The 19,651-nt window shown below is 35.8% G+C and overlaps 1 protein-coding gene across 11 annotated transcripts in view; it reads right to left on the reverse strand.

The window, feature by feature from the left end:
• The window catches only part of SSBP2 (single-stranded DNA binding protein 2), a 240,897-nt gene that overhangs the window by 211,520 nt on the left and 9,726 nt on the right, over positions 1–19,651 (reverse strand). Inside the window, exon 1 of one of the 11 annotated variants that reach the window (XM_015571602.1) lies at positions 5,814–5,835. The exons of the other annotated variants lie outside the window; for them this stretch is intronic. The gene's annotated coding sequence lies outside the window, so the exon portion shown is untranslated. Of the gene's footprint in view, positions 1–5,813; positions 5,836–19,651 lie in introns of those variants that run through there. 11 annotated transcript variants of the gene reach the window in all.

Genomic DNA, 19,651 nt, shown 5'->3' on the forward strand with positions numbered 1-19,651 from the left:
ATGGGAGCCTCTCCTGCCTCCTCAGCAATGCTAAGGATGTCCGACTGCAGCTAGGCCTGCTCCCGGCTGGCAAGTGGACCTCCCCCGAGGGCTCCTGGGCTGCCAGAGGGATGTCTGACGGGCAGCATAGGCCCAATCCCCCAGGGAGCAGGCCTCAGCCAGCAGGTGGTCATCCCCCAAGGGGTTCCAGACTGAGAGAGGGCGCAGGCCAGGCTGAGGGACCCCCACCCCAAATGCACAAATTTTTGTGCACCGGGCCTCTAGGAGAGATATATAGATGATATAGATATAGATATAGATATAGATATAGATATAGATATAGATAAGATATAGATATATATATAGAGAGAGGGAGAATCATATGGATAGTATTGAGCACTGAAATATTTTAAAAAATCAGCTTTGCTATAGAGAAATGCAATTTATAGAAGTGGAGCTATGGGGAGGAGTTCTTAAGGGGAAGAGTGGTTAGAAATATGTAATAAGCAAGCTTAGGTATGAGTTGGTAATTGTTGATGCTGGACAATAAATACATGGGATTTTTTTATACTCTTCTCTCTATATTTATGTCTGTTTGAAGCTTTCCATCATAAAAAGTCATATTTAGAGTGTTGAGTGAAAAGAAACATGTATAGCAGAATATCATTTATATAAATTAAATTAAAACACCACCATATTTTTTATGATACAGACACATGGATGTCTATGAAGGAAGAAAAATGAAAATGAAAATGGTAGATAAATGAGAACTATTTGTCAGCCAAAGCTGACAATGTGCCATTACCTGAGGAGTTTAGTTCAATTTTTCTCACCTGGGGTTAAGAAAGACAACACTAAGTAAATAGAAAATGCTCTAGGTCCACGGAGCAGAGATAACTAAGTCCAACTTGGGAGGAGGGGTACCCCTGCCCCACAACATAGACACACTGAATCAGAATCTCTGAGACTGGGGAAAAGGTGTTACTGCTCAAGTCCCATTTCACAGAGGAGACACTAAAGGGCAGTAAGTGCAATAACATCCCAAGCTCATCCACCCCCAAGTAGAGAAGGTAGAATTCAAGCCCAGGGCCAGAACTGCCACTCTTAACTCACTGTGCTACCAATGCGGCATTATTCTAATTTAACACCTGCACACTGCTACCAAAATGAACTTCTTAAAATATTACTTTATCCCACAATGCCACTGTTCTTAGCAACCACAGAAAAAATTAAATTCTGTATAGATTATGTACCGCCCCCAATCATTCCTCATCTGCTTCTTCTACAAATATCCTACTTTTCTCCAATATAAGTCCTCTCTTCCAGTCACACTAGTCCTCCTTTCAGAGCACCTACAACACCTCCAAGCCTCTAAGTACCTTTCCAAACTGAAATACCTTTATTTCCTCTATATCAGTGGTTCCCAGTGTGGGGCATACACCCCACAGGGAGGCAATTCGAGAATGAGTTATTAATAGTGAATTTTTTGCATTTCTTATGGTTCTAGGGGCCTCATACACAGTATATAAATATATATTGTGACATATTTATGCAATTCAATTCTCTATTATGTTTTGAAACTTTATTTTCTATTTTTTCATATCACTTCATATCATTATTATTTTTTAACAATTTCTTAGTGATTTCTTCCTCAGTACTTCAACTGCCCTTTCGGTCTTTTATTTTTGTCTTTCATGGATTCCATGTTCTTTGGAGGCTTGTTTAGACCAAGTTAATGGCCTTTTAGGCTTCTTCCACAAGTTCACTTTTTGAATAATAAGAATTATATGTCACGGGGAGCAGGGGGCATAAGGATTTTAGAGATGCTTAGGTAGGGCATGGCCAAAAAATGGTTGGGAACCACTGCTCTATACTTATTTGTATCCCATATATCCTGCCAGGTCCAGTATTCTACACTTCTGCAGCATTAACTGAAGTCCCACAGCTACTCCAAGAAGCATCCCTGATGACTTCAGCACACACCTTTTCCTTCTTTAATTCCTTTTGCACTTACTCACTGTGCCATTCTATTAGCACCTATTACAGTAGCACCTCATTTATCCAGCATCACCAGGAAAGAAAAGTGTTCATCAGAACAAATTTTCCAGACAACTTAAGCATTAATTTAGGAAGCAACAACAGAGAGTGAAATTAATTTAGGAAGCAGCAAAGTACAGTATGCTGACTTTAGTTATGGATAGATTTAGGCTCAAATCTCAGTTCCTCCATTTATGAGTTAAGTGGCTTCAACAAGTTGTTAACTCTGTGTTTCATCATCTATAACGTGAGGATAGACTACTAACTTCACAAAGTTGTTTTGAGTACAAAAGAAATCACATGCAGCCCTAACCAGTTTGGATCAGTGGATAGAGTGTTGACCTGCAGACTGAAAGCTCCCAGGTTTGATTCCAGTCAAGGGCATGTACCTTGGTTGCGGGCGCATCTCCAGTAGGATGTGTGCAGGAGGCAGCTGATTGATGTTTCTCTCTCATCGATGTTTCTAGCTCTCTATCCCTCTCCCTTCCTCTCTGTAAAAAAATCAATAAAATATATTTTTAAAAAAATTTTTTTTAAATCACATGCAAAGAATGTGGTACAACATTCTTTAAATCATGGCTACAACGGTATTCCAACTACTATTATACACTGAAACAAAATCATTTTTATGGAAATATTAATCAAATGTAGTATATATTTTGAGATTTTTTTCAGAGCACAGTGAATGTAAGTTAATCATCTCTTGATAACTCATTCAACGTTTACTCATTCAATAAATATTCATCAATTCAGTAAAGCTTGTAATACACAATATCAAAATACAAAATTCATTTCTATACATATTTAACACATTATATGTCAATTATATCTCCATAAAACTGGAGGAAAAACTGTATTACTAACACTGGGATAACAATACATGTAAAAATAAATACAAATAAATATTTATCAAGCGGCAATTACGTGCAAAGTGACTAAGGATTCAACTGTGCATTCAAACATGGTCTCTGCAGTCATGAGGTTTAGAGTCTGCTAGTCATTAAATAATTTCACTTTGTGTTTTAGAATAGAGAATTAGACAAGGACCAGATCATTAAGGGTTCTGCAGGCCACAGTGAGGATTGTGAGTTTTATTCTAAATGTAATGGGGAGGTGACATGACAGGATACATAATGTAAATGCACCGAGTATTTCAGGAATTGTAGACTTTTTTTCTCCTTTATTAATTTGTCTAATCTGACTTACAGCTTTCATCTCAAAACAAAAGCAGCAACAACAGTGATACAGGAGCAATGACTTTTAAAGTTTTATTGAAAGAAGTAGCATTTTTTTTAAATGAAACATTTCTTATACGCCATTATATAAAAATATTAATAATGGAGTTACTCATTTCAAATTATAGTTCGGTTCTCATTTCATACTGTCACCTCCTTCAGTTCTTTCTGGAAAAGAGTTTGAAAATATGGGTATCAGATTAAGAACATTAGCTTAGGAATCAGAAGATTCCAGTCCTAGTCCTGACTCAACTTCACAGCAAAGTAACTTTGTGCAAACCATTTAATGTCTTCATTCTCAACCTCTCCTTTATCAAAATGGAGATAATACCAGACATACCTCACACAATAGGAGTGTGGATCAAAATGATAACATTCATGGGGGAAGGTAGTCACCAACTAGATTACAAACTAGAAAGTACATCCTTTATTGTTTTTGTAATAAATAAATTCCGTTTGCTTGAATGACGCCCAAATCATATTGAAATATTCATGCCCCCAAGCATAAATTAACATTTACAAATGGCCAAGCCAATTTACAAAGTGGCTGGTGTAGCATCAAACAGAATCAACATATTTATTGAATCCCTACTATATTTGAGGTCCTATGGAATGCAATAGCCAATTGCAAAGAATTTGGTGCTTAATGGAAATGAATTTTATCGTTTAATTACTTATTGAGTTTTTAAAAAGTCAATGAGTTAAAAGAGTAAATAATATATTCCCCTAGATTTCTTAATGCTTTCAACATGTTAAACCTACTTTTATAAATTGCTGAATTAGGTTATTTTGTCCTTAAATACTGGTAGTTCACCTGAACTAGCCTATTTTCAAATCGATTGGAGGCTCTCTTTTTAAAAAGAAGAAAAATATTACCTGAAGCAGTTAGACAATATAAAATAGTTAATCTTCAATGCATTAGTTAGAACTAGAAATATATATCTTATGGGGCTGGAGGTTGTAGAAATGGTGAATGGAAGTAGATAATTTAAAAGACCTAATTATAAACGATTAGCCTGATATTATCAATCTCACTTTTTAATCTAAAAGATAAAAAAATTGGTAATAATTTTAGAAAATATAATTGCATAAAATAAATACTGACAGACACAGGAGACAGAAAAAAAAAAAAAACCACCCAGTTTTTCCAGTGATTGGTTGTTTTTTAATTAAGTGGACGGTTGTATTTCTATCCTGTTACATAAAAAGTCATCACAAATAACTTGGCATCACGAAAATACGTAATTATTGCCAAATACATACATTTTACTCTACTTTTATAACAAATGCGTTACACTCATCATTGAAAATCCTCTACAGGTTAACTACACTTTTAAAAGACATTTTCCATTGTCAAAAACACATCTGTAACTCTAAAAATCTGCAGGCTTACTTGAGTTTAAACTCTACTGAAAAGTGAAATTTTCATTCAAGGTGACAAACTGAAATCCACTTATTTCTTGTTAACATAATTCTGATTTATATCTTAGCTTTGATTTTACGTCATTGCCTATATTTTTCCTAAAGAAATACAATCTTTTCATAGTAAGGAAAGAGCTCAATCCAAATCTAAGGAGAAACTCAGGCTTCTCTTAAGTGGTAAAATTTCAGAATTTTCATTTTGGATGACAAAATGATGAACATTTTATCTCCTGTTATTCTTTATTAAAATATATTTAATAAGTAAACAAAAATAAAATCTCTTCTAGTAGAACTTTTCATTGTGGTAAAAATAAAATCACTTCTAGTAGAACTTTTCATTGTGGTAAAAAACATAAAATTTAGCATCTTAACCATTTTTCTAAAGATAATGTTTTTAATGACTTCAGAGAGAGGAAGGGAGAGGGAGAAATAGAAACATTAATGAGAGAGAATCACAGATTGGCTGCCTCCTGCATACCCCTGACCAGGAATGGAACTGTGACGACATGAGCCACACCAGCCAGGCATCTTAATCATTTTTAAGTGTACAATTCAGCAGTGTTAAGTATATTCACATTGTTGCAAAACAAATCCCCAGAACTTTTTTATATGGCAAAAGTGAAACCCTATACCCATGAAAAAATAAATGTTCAATGGTTCAAATATGGATTCTGTAAATATTGAAATATTTTACCTTAAGTTTCTAACTGCTTTTGCCTCAGAGTCTTTGTCTATAAAATAGAATATAACATCTACCTCACTGGGACTGCGTGATAATGAATGAAGTCATTGATTTAACATGCGATGTTCCTTAGGTCATTCATATATGCTAACAGTTTATTAAGAAATTACACATTAACTCTTTATCTTTTTTAGATAACCATAGGTTTAAAGAATAATGACTAATATTTCATGGAGAATTATTGCCCTCAAGGAGTAATCACAAAACAGTCTATGTGATTACCAAGTTAAATGAACCTTTGGCAATATCCTATGGAAAAGTATCTTTGCTTATGCCAAGTCAAGGAGAAAGATTTCCTGGCTGCCTTAAAAAGCTTCAGGCAAAAATGCTTATCCATTTCAAGTATTCCAGTAACCATTCCAAAAAAGAACCTTAAAAAAAAACAGAAAGTCAATTACCTTATCAAAATAGAGTTCAATGTTTATTTCAATTTCCAGGTTTCAACACATCTATGGAAGAGATCATCATCCAAGTTAGGAAATATCCTTTTCCTTTCCTTTACAATGAACCATTTATTTGTAGATAACTTGGTAGGTATAGTACCCAAAACTTTGCTTCTCCTTGTTGGTTCTGTGTAACTTGGGAGGATGATAAGATAAAAGTCAAATTGAATTTTCTTGTAATACAACATTAATTTAAATGGAGAAATAAAAAGGTCTATCTTCAATTACCATGTCAGGAGAAAAAAAAAGTTGCTGTATTAACTCTGCAGTGAATTGGAGCATCGGATTTCAAATCCTTAAAATTAGCTTCAAAAGAGTCATTGATTTGCTGTCTTATGTCTAATTGAGGTTATCTCGGATATCATCCACTTGTATGAATTAGAAAATCTTATTTTTTAGAAAATATTTTTTTAAATATATTTTTATTGATTTCAGAGAGGTGGGAGAGGGAGAGAGACAGAAACATCAATGATGAGAGAGAAATATTGGTTGGCTGCCTCCTGCACGCCCCCTACTGGGGATCAAGCCCACAACCCTGGCATGTGCCCTGACAGGGAATCAAACTATGAGCTCCTGGGTCATAGGTCGACTCTCAACCACTGAGCCACGCCAATCAAGAAGAAAATCTTAATAGTAAACCTTAAAATGCTACGTCAAAAGTAGAAAAATATACTCAATAATAATATAAATTTATTTAAGAAACTGAAATATGTAAAAAATGAATGACATAAGATATTAAGCCATCTGCTTCTTCCATTTTTTTCTTAATTCTTTTTTCTCAGCTTTTGAATATGAAACCTATAATTCCCTTTTTTTCAAAGTAAAGTGGTAACCCATGACCCATTGTATGGATAAATACTTCAATAAATACATATTAAAAATTACTGGACTTTATGAAACAAAGTAATAATAATTTTACAGCCTGGAATCCAGCACATGCAATAAATAGTAACACCAAAGCACTCTGTAAATTTATTCTTAGCATCTGGTAAATAATGTTTTTAAGATTTTAAATAAAATAGTTTGCTTTTATAGGTTCAACTTCCCATCAAAACTCTAGCAAGATTAAATGGAATCCATCAAACTTATTTTTTTGAACTAAACTCTGAATTATAATCTATCAGAAGAAATGATAATTTGCTTTTCCCCCCTGTTTTGTTGCTTTTTATAAGAATCTCCCTTTTTATAGGTACAATAAATTACATATGCAAATAAATAAAAGGGAAATAAGCAATCTGAATGCTGCTTTTATATGGGACATAAAGCTGTGCACAGCCTGGTTACTTCTGAGTGGTTCCTATAGAAGAAATCCTAACTACAGATAAAATTGAGGTTTTTTGCAGATACTAAAGTGGAGTATTTTATGCCCTTTCTAGACAACATAAAAAAGACACCCCCTGGATAAGTGATCTCTTGTCATTTTAGAGAATTAGAAAACAGCACATTCAAGACTCATTCAACTCCTGAATAATTCTTTCATCACTGCAAAGAAAATGGTCTTGAAAAGTAATTCTAAATCATAAGACTCTCCAACTTGGATAATTTCAAAATATTTAGATTGGTAAAATACTCTAGAAGACCTGTTAATAGTGTAGCCTTTGTTGTCAAACAAAATAAATCCACCAATAATAGATACAGGTCTTATTAAGCTCATTTAAACGTCAATCAGCAAGATAAAATACTGTTGGTCATCAACACACACACAAAAAAAATAGGAAGGCCCAACAATCTCAGGATTCCAATAAATGAAAACATAACTTGAAAGTCAGCCAGAGAAGAGAACAAGTCATATAGCAATAAACAAATATAGTGGAAATACAGAGGGCTCCCATGACTTTCAAACATCAGAAAAATGAGTCGCCCTTAGTCATAATAATTTATGATGGTAGGGATGCCCATCAATACATCAACAGCTGAAAGAAAAGCGTCAGAAACACTCATTATAGCCACACAGGTAGAAACTCTTTAGACTTAACACTGAATTACTCTCACTGATAAACTATATATTTCATAGAATGTGAATTTATTATCATCTACCTAGATTAGATTATTTACTATCAAACAGGCCCAAGAATTGTCCATTATAGTCCTCCAACTTGTTGACAGATCATATCTGTTAGGAAATCTAAGAAATTATTAACCCTAAATTTCACTGAATCCTTTGCTCTTCCTATATTAACTCACCTTGATCTGGCCAAATGTCACAATTAGATAGTACTTGCCTGTAGCTATATAATTTAGGAAACTGCAAAATCTCCCATAAGCCTGTCATAATGGCTATTTTTGTCTAAGTAGGGCCCTGAACACTAAATAGTACTTAAGTCAAGTTGTTACATTTCCATGCATTTAAAAAGGTATGAAATTACCCTGGCCTGCATGGCTCAGTGGCTAGAGCATTAGCCCGCACACAGAAGGGTTGAGGGTTTGATTACAGTCAAGGGCACATACCTAGGTTGCAGATTCAATCCTCAGCCCTGGTCATGTCTCCCAGGCTCATGCTGGAGACAACCAATCAATGTGTCTCTCTCACATCAATGTTTCTCTCTCTCTGTCTCTCTCTCTTTCTCACTCTCCCTTCCTGCCTCCCTCCCTCCCTTCCACTCTCACTAAAAATCCATGGGAAAAATATCCTGGGCTGAGGATTAACAACACAACAAAAAGATCTGAAACTAACCCTGGCTGAGTAGCTCAGTTGGTTAGAGCATCAACCCAATATACCAAAATTGTGGGTTCAATCCCTGGTCAGGGCACATACAAGAATCAACCAATGAATATATAAGTGGAACAATAAATCAATTATTTCTCTCTTTCTCTAAAATCAATAAATTTTAAAAACCTACATATTTTTAAAAGAGCCTGGCTGTGTGGCTCATCTGGTTGGAGCCTCATCCTGTACAGCAAAAGGTTGTGGGTTCAATTCCTGGTCAAGGGAAATATCTAGGTTTCAGGCTCAATCCCTGATGGGGATGCATACAGGATACAATCAATTGTTTATCTCTCACGTCCATGTTTCTCTGTCTCTTTCTTTCTCTCTCTCTCTCTCTCACCAATAAATATATCACATCCTTAGGCGATGATTAAAAAAAAACTGATATGAAACTATACTCTACCCTGTAAAAAGAAAGGAAGTCTGAAAAATTTTCAAACATCATCAGTATTGCAATTTGGAAAAAATCAAATGTAACCACAGAGCCATGAGAAAATGTGCACATTATATCACCAATTCCTAAAGTAAATGGACAAAAGGATTTTTTTATTAGAATTTAGAGTTAAGACCCTTATTTTATTTGGTTTGTTAAAGCTACTTAAATGAGTTGGTGGGTGATATGGAAAAGTAATAACAACCTATTTCTTTGCCTTTTATAATTTTTAAAAATACATAGATTTTAAAAAGGTCATTGTTTAATTAGTTAGATCAATTCCATATTAATAACTAAGAAAAATGTTATAAAATAGACAACATAAAGTATCTCTAAGCAATCTTTAATATTTTAAAGGTCTGCAAACCTAAAATAATATATTTTTCATCTTGGTTTTTGTTTTCAGTTTGAAACAAATATCTCCCTCCCTTGACTTCATTCTAAATGACAGTAGGCTACTATAAAATATACATAATTAGAATACATTCCAAAGCTCCTAGCCTTGCCAAGAAGACAAACAAAATAGGTGAGAAATATATCCATAATATAAACAAATCCTCAGTACACACCATCTAGACAATGGTCAGCAAAGGAAAATGGACTTACTAAGCCTCATGAATTTGTTAAGTAGAAAAACTTTTCTATTTCTAAGAAGTATTTATATGGAAAACATTTAAAGATGGTATGATACTTAAGCAGTACCATCACTGCCTCTCCAATCAATAATTGGTTATTTTACAACTGATATCAAGACCATTGCCCTTGAAAAAATGTATACAGAATGTGCAGGCATGCCTGGTCATGAGATGCTGGTCTTTTTACTCTGATTCTAGGCTTCAGCATGGCAAGGACCACATTTGCTTCATTCACTGTCAAGTACTCAGTGCTGAGTAGATGCTCAGTGAATATTTTTAGGATCACCTAAAGCAAGGAGCTTAAGTGCTGGGGATTGCATAAATCAGGAGAAGCTAGGTCATTGCAATCACTGCTTCTCCAGATGGACCTGAAATTCTAGCTGCACATGAGCCTCGGGAACACAGTTTGTGCACATCTGAGCCTGTTACTCTGCCTGGCGCCCATGAGCTCCAGAATGAAGTCCACTCACCTTAACTTGAACTGCATATGGTCACGATCGGGCCCTTTCCTACCTTTTCAGCTGCATTTTCTGATAGTCCCTGTATCTTCCTCGGCATGCCCATCATGGCCTGTACACACGACTAGCCACTTGATGCACAGCCCCTCATTCAAAAATTATTAAGAATGACAAAGACAGATCACATGGTAGGACACAAAACAAGTCTCTACAAGTTTAACCCCTTCGCCAATAATTTTTTTGTTAAAAACGTTTCTTTTTCAGACTTATTTTTTTATTTTGGTTCTATATAGTATTTTTGATGCTGGTTATGAAAACAGTTTGTAACTCGTCTTCCTATAAACCATATTTTTTTACCATATTTTCTTAGTATACTCGTCGACGACTGAAAAAGAACATTTTGTGAAAACGTGTATACACGTTTCTGCCGGGGAAGGGGTTAAGAAGATTGAAATCATATCAAAAATCTTTTCAGATCACAGTGGAATAAAATTAGAAATCAGCTACAGTAAGAACACCCCAAAACATTCAAACACATGGAGGCTAAATAGCATGTTCTTAAAGAATAAATGGGTTACCAACGAGATCAAGAAAGAAATCAAAAACTTCCTGGGAACAAATGAAAATTAACACGCAACAACCCAAAAACTCTGGGACACAGCAAAAGTAGTCCTGAGAAAAAAGAACAAAGTTGGAGGGATCACAATACCAGATATCAAGCTATATTACAAAGCCACTGTTCTCAAAACTGCCTGTTACTGGCACAAGAACAGACATATAGACCAATGGAACATAACAGAGAACCCAGAAATCGGTCTAAGCCATTATGCTCAATTAGTATTTGACAAAGGTGGTAAGAGCATACAATGGAATCAAGACAGTCTCTTCAATAAATGGTGCTGGAAAAATTGGTCAGATACATGCAAAAAAAAAAAAAAAGAAACTAGACCACCAACTTACACCATATGCAAGAATAAACTCAAAATGGAAAAAAGACTGAGACTAAGGAGAAATTCATAAACGAATGGGACTACATCAAAATAAAAAGCTTCTGCACAGCAAAAGAAACCATCAACAAAACAAGAAAGCCGAATGCATGGGAAAACATATTTGCCAATATTATCTCCGATAAGGGTTTAATCTCCAATATTTACATGGAATTCATACAACTTAACAAAAGGAAGATAAACAATCCAATCAAAAAATGGGCAAAGAACCTAAAGAGACACTTTTCTAAAGAGGACATACAAAAGGCTGAGAGACATATGAAAACATGCTCAAAGTCACTCTTTATACAAGAGATGCAAATCAAAACAACGAGGTACCATCTCACACCTGTCAGAATGGCTATCATCAACAAATCAACAAACAAGTGCTGGCGAGGATGTGGAGAAAAAGGAACCCTCGTGCACTGCTGGTGGGAATGCAGACTGGTGCAGCCATTGTGGAGAACAGAATGGAGATTCCTCAAAAAATTAAAATTGAACTTCCATTTGACCCAGTAATCCCACTTCTGGGAATATATCCCAAGAAATCAAAAACACCAATCAGAAAGGATATATGCACCCCTATGTTCATAGCAGCACAATTCACCATAGCTAAGATTTGGAAACAGCCTAAGTGCCCATCAGCAGATGATTGGATTAAAAAACGGTGGTACATCTACACAATGACTATGCTGCTGTAAAAAAGAAGAAATTCTTGCCACTTGGAATAGGACCTAGAGAGCATTATGCTAAGTGAAATAAGCCAGTTGGAGAAAGATAAATATCATATGATCTCCCTCATTTGTGGAATATAACGAACAACATAAACTGATGAACAAAAAGAAAGCCAAAGGAAAAAAATATTTTATAATATAATAGAAGTAATCCTGTTATTTGCAGATTTTTAATATTTCCTACAATTTTGTGATATTATACTATGTTAGTACAGTTTTGGTAGTAATATATTTAAAATCTTTCTTTCTTGAAATATCCAGGTTTATTGCATGTAAATTATTATATTTAAAATAATTTTTCTTGAAATATGAATGTTTATTGCATGTAAATGGCTAATTATTTTGTATCTAAAATCTAGTAATAGATTTATTTTATATAATGTACATAAATAAATTAAAAACCATTGCCCTTATTAGAAGATTTTTCAAATAAATGCCACTTTATTCAAGTTCCCAAGAGAAAAATCAAATTGATGTGCACATGCTCCTCATTGTTGATTTGAAATGAATATAAGCATATTAAACTAATGATCAAATGAAAATACTTAACAAATTTTGCTTACAACATCAATGATTGCAAACTTTAGTTAATTCATCTCCTGCTGGATGTTGCCAATTATATTAAATATATACTGACAAAAGTTAATTTATTGCCTTTTATGACCATGTAACAAAAAATAAATAATAACTTTGACCCTGTCAGTTACATTTCCAAGCTCTAATAAAACAGTCATGAGATTTATATAAAGGGCAAATATGCCATTAATGATGTTACATAGGACTCATTCTAACTTACACTTTAAAATGTTTTAATTCAAATATACTTTTTAATAAATAATAAGAAATAGCTTCTACCATCTTCCAAAATCATCCCTCCCCGAATATACACACAACTAAAGCGCTACTGAGTTTCTGTTTCTAGAAAGGATGACATCTCTCTCTCTCTCTTCTAGACTTCTCCCAAGCACAAACTGTTCCCTAGGCCCTGTCTACTTCTCTGCAGGGTTTATCTTGTTCACTGCTCTATCTCCATTGACTTATACAGTGCCTGGCAGAGTGAAATAAGCAAATGATTTTAAAAGCTCTTTTTAAGTTTTTGTTTCTGAAGAAGGGATTTATTGGGAACTTGGAAAATGACAAATGTTCATAAATGTTATTTTTTGTTGCCTTCCCCCCTCTTATTTAAAAGGGTATTTTTTAGTCAGTTGGTTTGATGTTTTCCTTTGTAAATAATATTAAAAAATTTACATAGATATGAATATAGAAATGTCAGAAATGTTATATTATTATTTTTATTTTCATCACTTTACTTGTACTTTAAATTTTTTTACTTTGAATATTTATTAATTAAATAACTATTTTTAAGAACAGCTTTATAAACGTGCAATCATACATTGCACATAGCAAAGTGTGTACTTTATACATTTTGAAATGTGTATACATCCATGAAACCATCATCATGATAATGAATAAATCCATCACCTCAAAAACTTTTGTAATCTCTCCTTCCCAACCCTTTCTAGCCCCTCCCACTATACCTCCAGGCAACCACTGATCCTGCTTTCTGTTAACAAAAATTAGTTTGCACTTTCTAGAATCTATATATATAAAACCCTAATATGCTAAGTGTCCGACCTTTTGGTCAACTATTTGGTCAACCGCTCGACCAGTTGCTATGACGTGCACTGACCACCATGGGGCACACTCCGACCGATAGTTAGCTTGCTGCTGGGGTCCAGCAGATCAGGACTGGGTGAGACAGGCTGGACACACCCTGGAACCCTCCCGCGGCCCCTCCCCAGCCTCTAAAATATTTCTGCTAAGTAATTTCCTTTCAATGTGCATGAATTCATGCACCAGGCCTCTAGTTGTATATAAAGAGAATCAAACAGTATGTACTTTATAAAAAGTATTTTAAAGAGTAAAATTCTGCACTATTAATAAGGGTTTTACTCAAGTATTTTCATTTATCCTTTCTATCAATTTAAAAAGTAGGAAGGAAATTTAGAAATACTCTACAGCAAGCCTGTGAAACTCACAGCCTACAGGCCACATGCAGCCCACAATGAATATTTTTGCAACCCAGCCAATATAATGGAATGTAAGAAACGTTTTAATAAAAATTTCATAACTTAATTTTTACAATATCCTGTTATACATAATTATTAATAATGAACTACAACGTTCACTAATGACTGATTACTACAATCGTGTTGCATTCATTTCCCTTACGCGCCTTATACACAGGTGCACCATTTCTCTCCACTGATACTAGCAGCGAATATCTTAGCAGCCAATTGCCATGTCATTAGTCTTGTACTGACTTGTTTGGTGTGCGCAACAGGAAATATTTTGCTTTTGGAGAACAAGAAAGATAGGTTTATTTGCGTTACGCTTATTAATTTGTGCAGTTATTCAGTGTCTGGTAACTTAATGTTCAAGAAAAATATTAATTTTTACTAAAATGTTCTATTATTTTATGTTAACAATTACTCATTTACTTCAGCCCTTTGTAATCAGCATGTCTCAATCAAAATAAACCTTCATTTCTATGAAAATTGAAGCTTTTGTTTTTTTGTGGCCCACATAAACTTAAGCCTTATTTGGCCCGTGTTAACCTTTGAGTTTGACATGCTTGTTCTACAGGAAGGAGTTAAAGTATGCTAACCAGGAGAGATTTTTAAAATACTTTCCGACCAGATTTTTGCTTTAAGTTATATGCTACTGATTGGTAGCCAGAGTAGATAGCTATTAAGCTTATCAACTATCCCAAAGTCATTTCCCAAATCATGATTTGAAAATGTCCCCTTTATCCCAATCTCCTATGAGTCATAAAAGTTTTTAAGAAACAATTGACAAAAGCTAGCAATGTAACCCCACTGAAGTATCTTACCTCATCCTAAAAATAATTTTTAAAAATTCAGTCACTTTCTAAGCTCATCTACTAAAGCTAAAACCACTTTACCTACTGCCTTCTTTTTCCCTTCCATGTCCCCTAGGCCGTGGTCGGCAAACTGCAGCTCGGGAGCCACATGCGGCTCTTTGGCTCTTTGAGTGTGGCTCTTCCTAAGCCTTAGGAGTACCCTAATGAAGTTAATAGCAATGTACCTACCTATATAGTTTAAGTTTAAAAAATTTGGCTCTCAAAAGAAATTTCAATCGTTGTACTGATGTCTCCACTTCCTTGCATGATAGCCAGCTCCAGAAAGCACTGTGTTAGCTTGGGTCCATGCCACTGAAACTGTCCTCCCTATGGTCACAGACGATCTCTTAGTCTAAAAAGTCCCCTTCCTTGACTTCTGTGATGCCAATCCCCTACCAAGTTTCCTTCATATCTCCCTAGTGTTCCTTTTCAGTCTCCATCTCAAATTCTTCTTCCGTCAACCCCTTAAGTATTCCTCAAAGTCCCATCTTTATCTCTTCACACTTTCTCCCTTGACATTCATTCCCATAAAGATGACTTCACTCCCATCTCAGGGGTTCAAATGATAGACAAACAAAGAAAAGTGGGCCATATATAACGAGTAAAACAAATTAATCTATGCTGCTTAAAGTTGGGGAGGTAGGAGGGCATAGCATGTGTGCAGCTTCTGGAGTGTTGGTAATGTTATTTTTCTTGATGTGGGTGCTTGGTTACACTGGTGTGTTCAGTTAGTGAAAATTCAGTCTATAGACTTAGGATATGTATACTTTTCTATATAAATGTCATAGTTTAATAAAGTTATTTTTTATGTTAGGATTCTTTGATTTTTTTTTTAATCCTCACTCAAGGATATTTTTTCATTGATTTTTAGAGAGAGGAAGGTAGAGAGAAAGAAACATTGATGTGAGAGAGAACATCAACCTATTGCCTCCACACATGCCCCAACCAGGGATGGAGCCTGCCACCTTTCAGTGTATGGAACGATGCTCCAACCAACAGAGCCACACTGACCAGGGCAAGTTATTTTTTTAAAAAGGGAGAAAGAATGAGCTAAACCTCAGTTCAGGTTCCAGGTCTGACATGTGTTACGTGGCCAAGTTACTTATCCTATTAAAGCTCTCATTTTCTCATCATTAAAATGGAGCTGATATCGTTAAAATGCAGGTGATAACAGCTACTTCACAGCACTGTAAAGAGTAAAATCACGCCGAAACCGGTTTGGCTCAGTGGATAGAGCGTCGGCCTGCGGACTGAAAGGTCCCAGGTTCGATTCCGGTCAAGGGCATGTACCTGGGTGCGGGCACATCCCCAGTGGGGGATGTGCAGGAGGCGGCGGATCGATGTTTCTCTCTCATCGATGTTTCTGACTCTCTGTCTCTCTCCCTTCCTCTCTGTAGAAAATCAATAAAATATAATAAAAAAAGAAAAAGAAAAAAGAGTAAAATCACTTACAAACAAGGTGCCTGGCACACAGGTACCTTATGCTTACAAATAATATATCTCTTCCCCCTTCCTTCTCAATTCTGTATCTCCAACCTAGACACACTTCCTCCACACCCCAGCTTTAAAACCACATATCCGATTTCCTCCCAAGGTGCTCCACCTCGAGGTCTGAGTGGCACCTCAAACTGAACTCATCCTCCTCCTTACACCCCTCTGTCCTTCCTCTGTTGTCCCTTAAAGCCCATGATTGAAACTTCTACCCACAATTACAGCCATCTTAGAAAGCCTGATTTTCACATTTAGCCTACCAAGTCCTATGTACTCTACATCCTAAGACATCCCCTGGGCTGCCAGTGGTGTAGAAAAATGATATATTACTACAGTAGCTTATTTATTACAATAGCTTCCTAGCATATTTGTCTCCCCCGTTACCCCAACCTCCATATTACTTTCAGAATGATTTTTCTAAACTGCACCTCAGAAGATGTCACTGTTCTGCTTAAAATTACTTATCCCCCAGGACACTCAAGGTTATTCTCAAAATAGTTCCTATTTAATTTGCCAGATTTATTCCTTACAGCACATCCAGCCATACCAACTTTCTTGCAGTTCACCATATATGCCATACTCTTTAATGCATCTGTGTGTCTGTATTTTTCTCTCCTAGAATATTCTTTATTTGCACCCTACCAAATTCGGCTAATTCGTATTCCTTATTTAATAAATATCCTCTTAGAAATAGCTCCTGAAACTACCGTAGCCCTAGGCTGGATTCAACACCCTTTTTCACCACTCCCACAGCACCTTTTGCATATCATTATAGTGCTTTGTTAGCCAGTGTGATAATCACTGGTAGTGAGCCCCTTCTGGATAGTGAGCTCCTGATGGGCAGAGATTGCTGTGTTATTCGTATCTCAGCTCACGAGGGCTCAACAGAGGCAGACATAAGAGAGACAGTTAATATTTCTTAAACAAATAAAGGAATGAGAAGAAAGCAGAAGGAATATTATCCCCACCTCATAAAATGCATACAAATTTATATTATCATTAAACTAGAGGCCCGGTGTTCGAATTCATGCACAGACCGGCCTGGCCGGAGATCGGGTCTGTCTCACCCAGTCCTGAGGGGCCTGCCAGGCAAGGGGAGGGACCACAGGAGGTTGGCCAGACGCAGGAGGTTGGCTGTGGGAGCACACTGACCACCAGGGGGCAGCTCCTGCGTTAAGCGTCTGTTCCCTGGTGGTCAGTGCACGTCATAGCTACTGGCCGGTCATCCAATTGTCACGGTCGCTAAGGCTTTTATATATATAGTTAAGTGGGTTTTAAAACTAATTTTAAATGCTATTTTGACAAAACCAACTTAAAAGCTCTATTTTCTCAGGCCATTCAGTACAAAGAAGTAGACGATTTGGTTTCGAATTTTTTAAACATTAAAAAAATTTTCCTATATATTCTCCACTGGCCCTGCCATATCTACTCCCTACCCTTCTGCCCTGCTCAGACCTGGGAGGCTGATCTGCAGCTACAGAGTATGTCATCCTGGCTCCCTTGCCCTCTGGCTCCTAGTTGGGTTCTACAGAAAGGAGGATTCAGCTGATGCGTGGGCAGGAAAAGAAAGAAGGTCCCTTCCTTGCTAGGCCTCCAGCCTTTGTTCACAGTGAGTTTCACAGTATCTGTGGTCCTCTTCATAAAACCACAGCCCCAGGAGGGTGACATTTCTGCAATGACCACAGTGCTCACTGGATCCTGGTTAACTGCCCTCTGCCTTTTCTCCTGCAGATCTACAGCAGGTAACTCTTCCCTTGATGCTAATTCCTGAGTGTTCCTCCATCCCTAGTTGGTTTTCATCCTGCACATACCTTTATTAAACTCTCTCCAACTATCCTTTTAAGGAAGCTATCTTGCTGAGCATCTAATACACAGAAACACTTCGTCAACTAGCAGCATTGTTGCCAGTGCTTGCTATAATATGATCTTGTTAATATCCCCATCTCAGCCTTTAATGTTTTAATAAAAACGTGCCTATACCCTAATCTTTCTAGCCCTAAATTTATACATACATCCAACTCACTTGCATAACTGAACTAGTACCAATATGAATTCGAAATGAATTAGTAACTCATTCCCCAGGTTAAACTATTTGCAAATTATTCCTAATATATACACACAAACGTGTGTGTGTGTGTGTGTGTGTGTACCTATGTGTATATAATGTATTTTGTGGTAAGAAACCTAACTCAGGATTTTCCACTACTATATTTCTAAATAAAAAAATAATATCTATTTAATGCAGGGTTTTAAAATGCATATTGAAATACCTTTAATAGCTTCCTAATAGCTATTGCTTAAATGCACTGATAAAGTATAATTATGACATAATTTCAATCCAATTATAAACAACAAATGGCATGTGATGAATGAAAAAATAAAACTAAGGAGTTGTTTCTATTTTTTTCTAATAGTCAGTACTATAGAAATGACTATGTAATAGATTCAATATGGTTATGCTATTGCTTATCAACCACATGGAACTTCCCAGATGCCCTAGTCCAAAAACAAACAAACAAAAAAACAATAGGCCATATGTTGGTTAGAAGAGACAATACTTAGAGGGGACTCATAATTAGAGGAGAAAGTTTTTTCCGTAGACATTATACATTCCTATTCTTTTTATTTCTGACTCTAAAATTCACCAACTGAAGTAATGTATGTCAGATAATTTTGCCTGTAGATACAGAAAGAAGGAAAAAACAGCTCTACCTTAAAACATAATCTAAGGTCCTATCTGACAAACATTACATCCAAGTTCTTAAATCCAGCTAAAGAATTTGGAGCTATTTGTGGAGCATTTTTGGTTGCTGTTATTCTGCCCAACTTATTAGCAGCTGTACATGTTTTCCTCAACCTTTTTCCTTAACCTCTCTCTTTTCTATTGCCTTCCCCCCAACTAAAAATGGAACTGTCCACGCATTCCCTTCCCACTCCCCAGCCTCACAACTCCCATTGTTTTTATCCCACAATAAGCAATGAAATACACTGAGGCAAGACAGTTTAAATGAAGTTGCTAGAGAGATTAAGAAAGAAAAGAAGCCGAACACAAAAAGGCAAACACTGTATAATTCCATTTATACAAGGTATCTAGAGTAGTCAAATTTATTGTGACAGAAGCTAGCATGATGGTTGCCATAGGCTTGGGAAAGGGGAAATGGCAAGTTATTATTTAATGGATAAAGAGTTTCAGTTTGGGAAGATGAAAAAGTTCTATAGATAGATGGGGATGGTTGCACAATAATGTGAATGTACATAATGCCACTGAAATGTATACCTAAAAATGGTTTAACTGATAAATATTATGTTATATATATATTTTACCATTACAAAAACAAAAAAAAGAATATTCTATCAATAATCCATATCAAGAGACTTTCCTTTCTATATTGGAAACAGATACAAAAGGAAAAAAAAATCCTTTCC

Source organism: Myotis davidii, unplaced genomic scaffold (assembly GCF_000327345.1).
Source record: "Myotis davidii unplaced genomic scaffold, ASM32734v1 scaffold44, whole genome shotgun sequence".
Classification (NCBI taxonomy): domain Eukaryota; kingdom Metazoa; phylum Chordata; class Mammalia; order Chiroptera; family Vespertilionidae; genus Myotis; species Myotis davidii.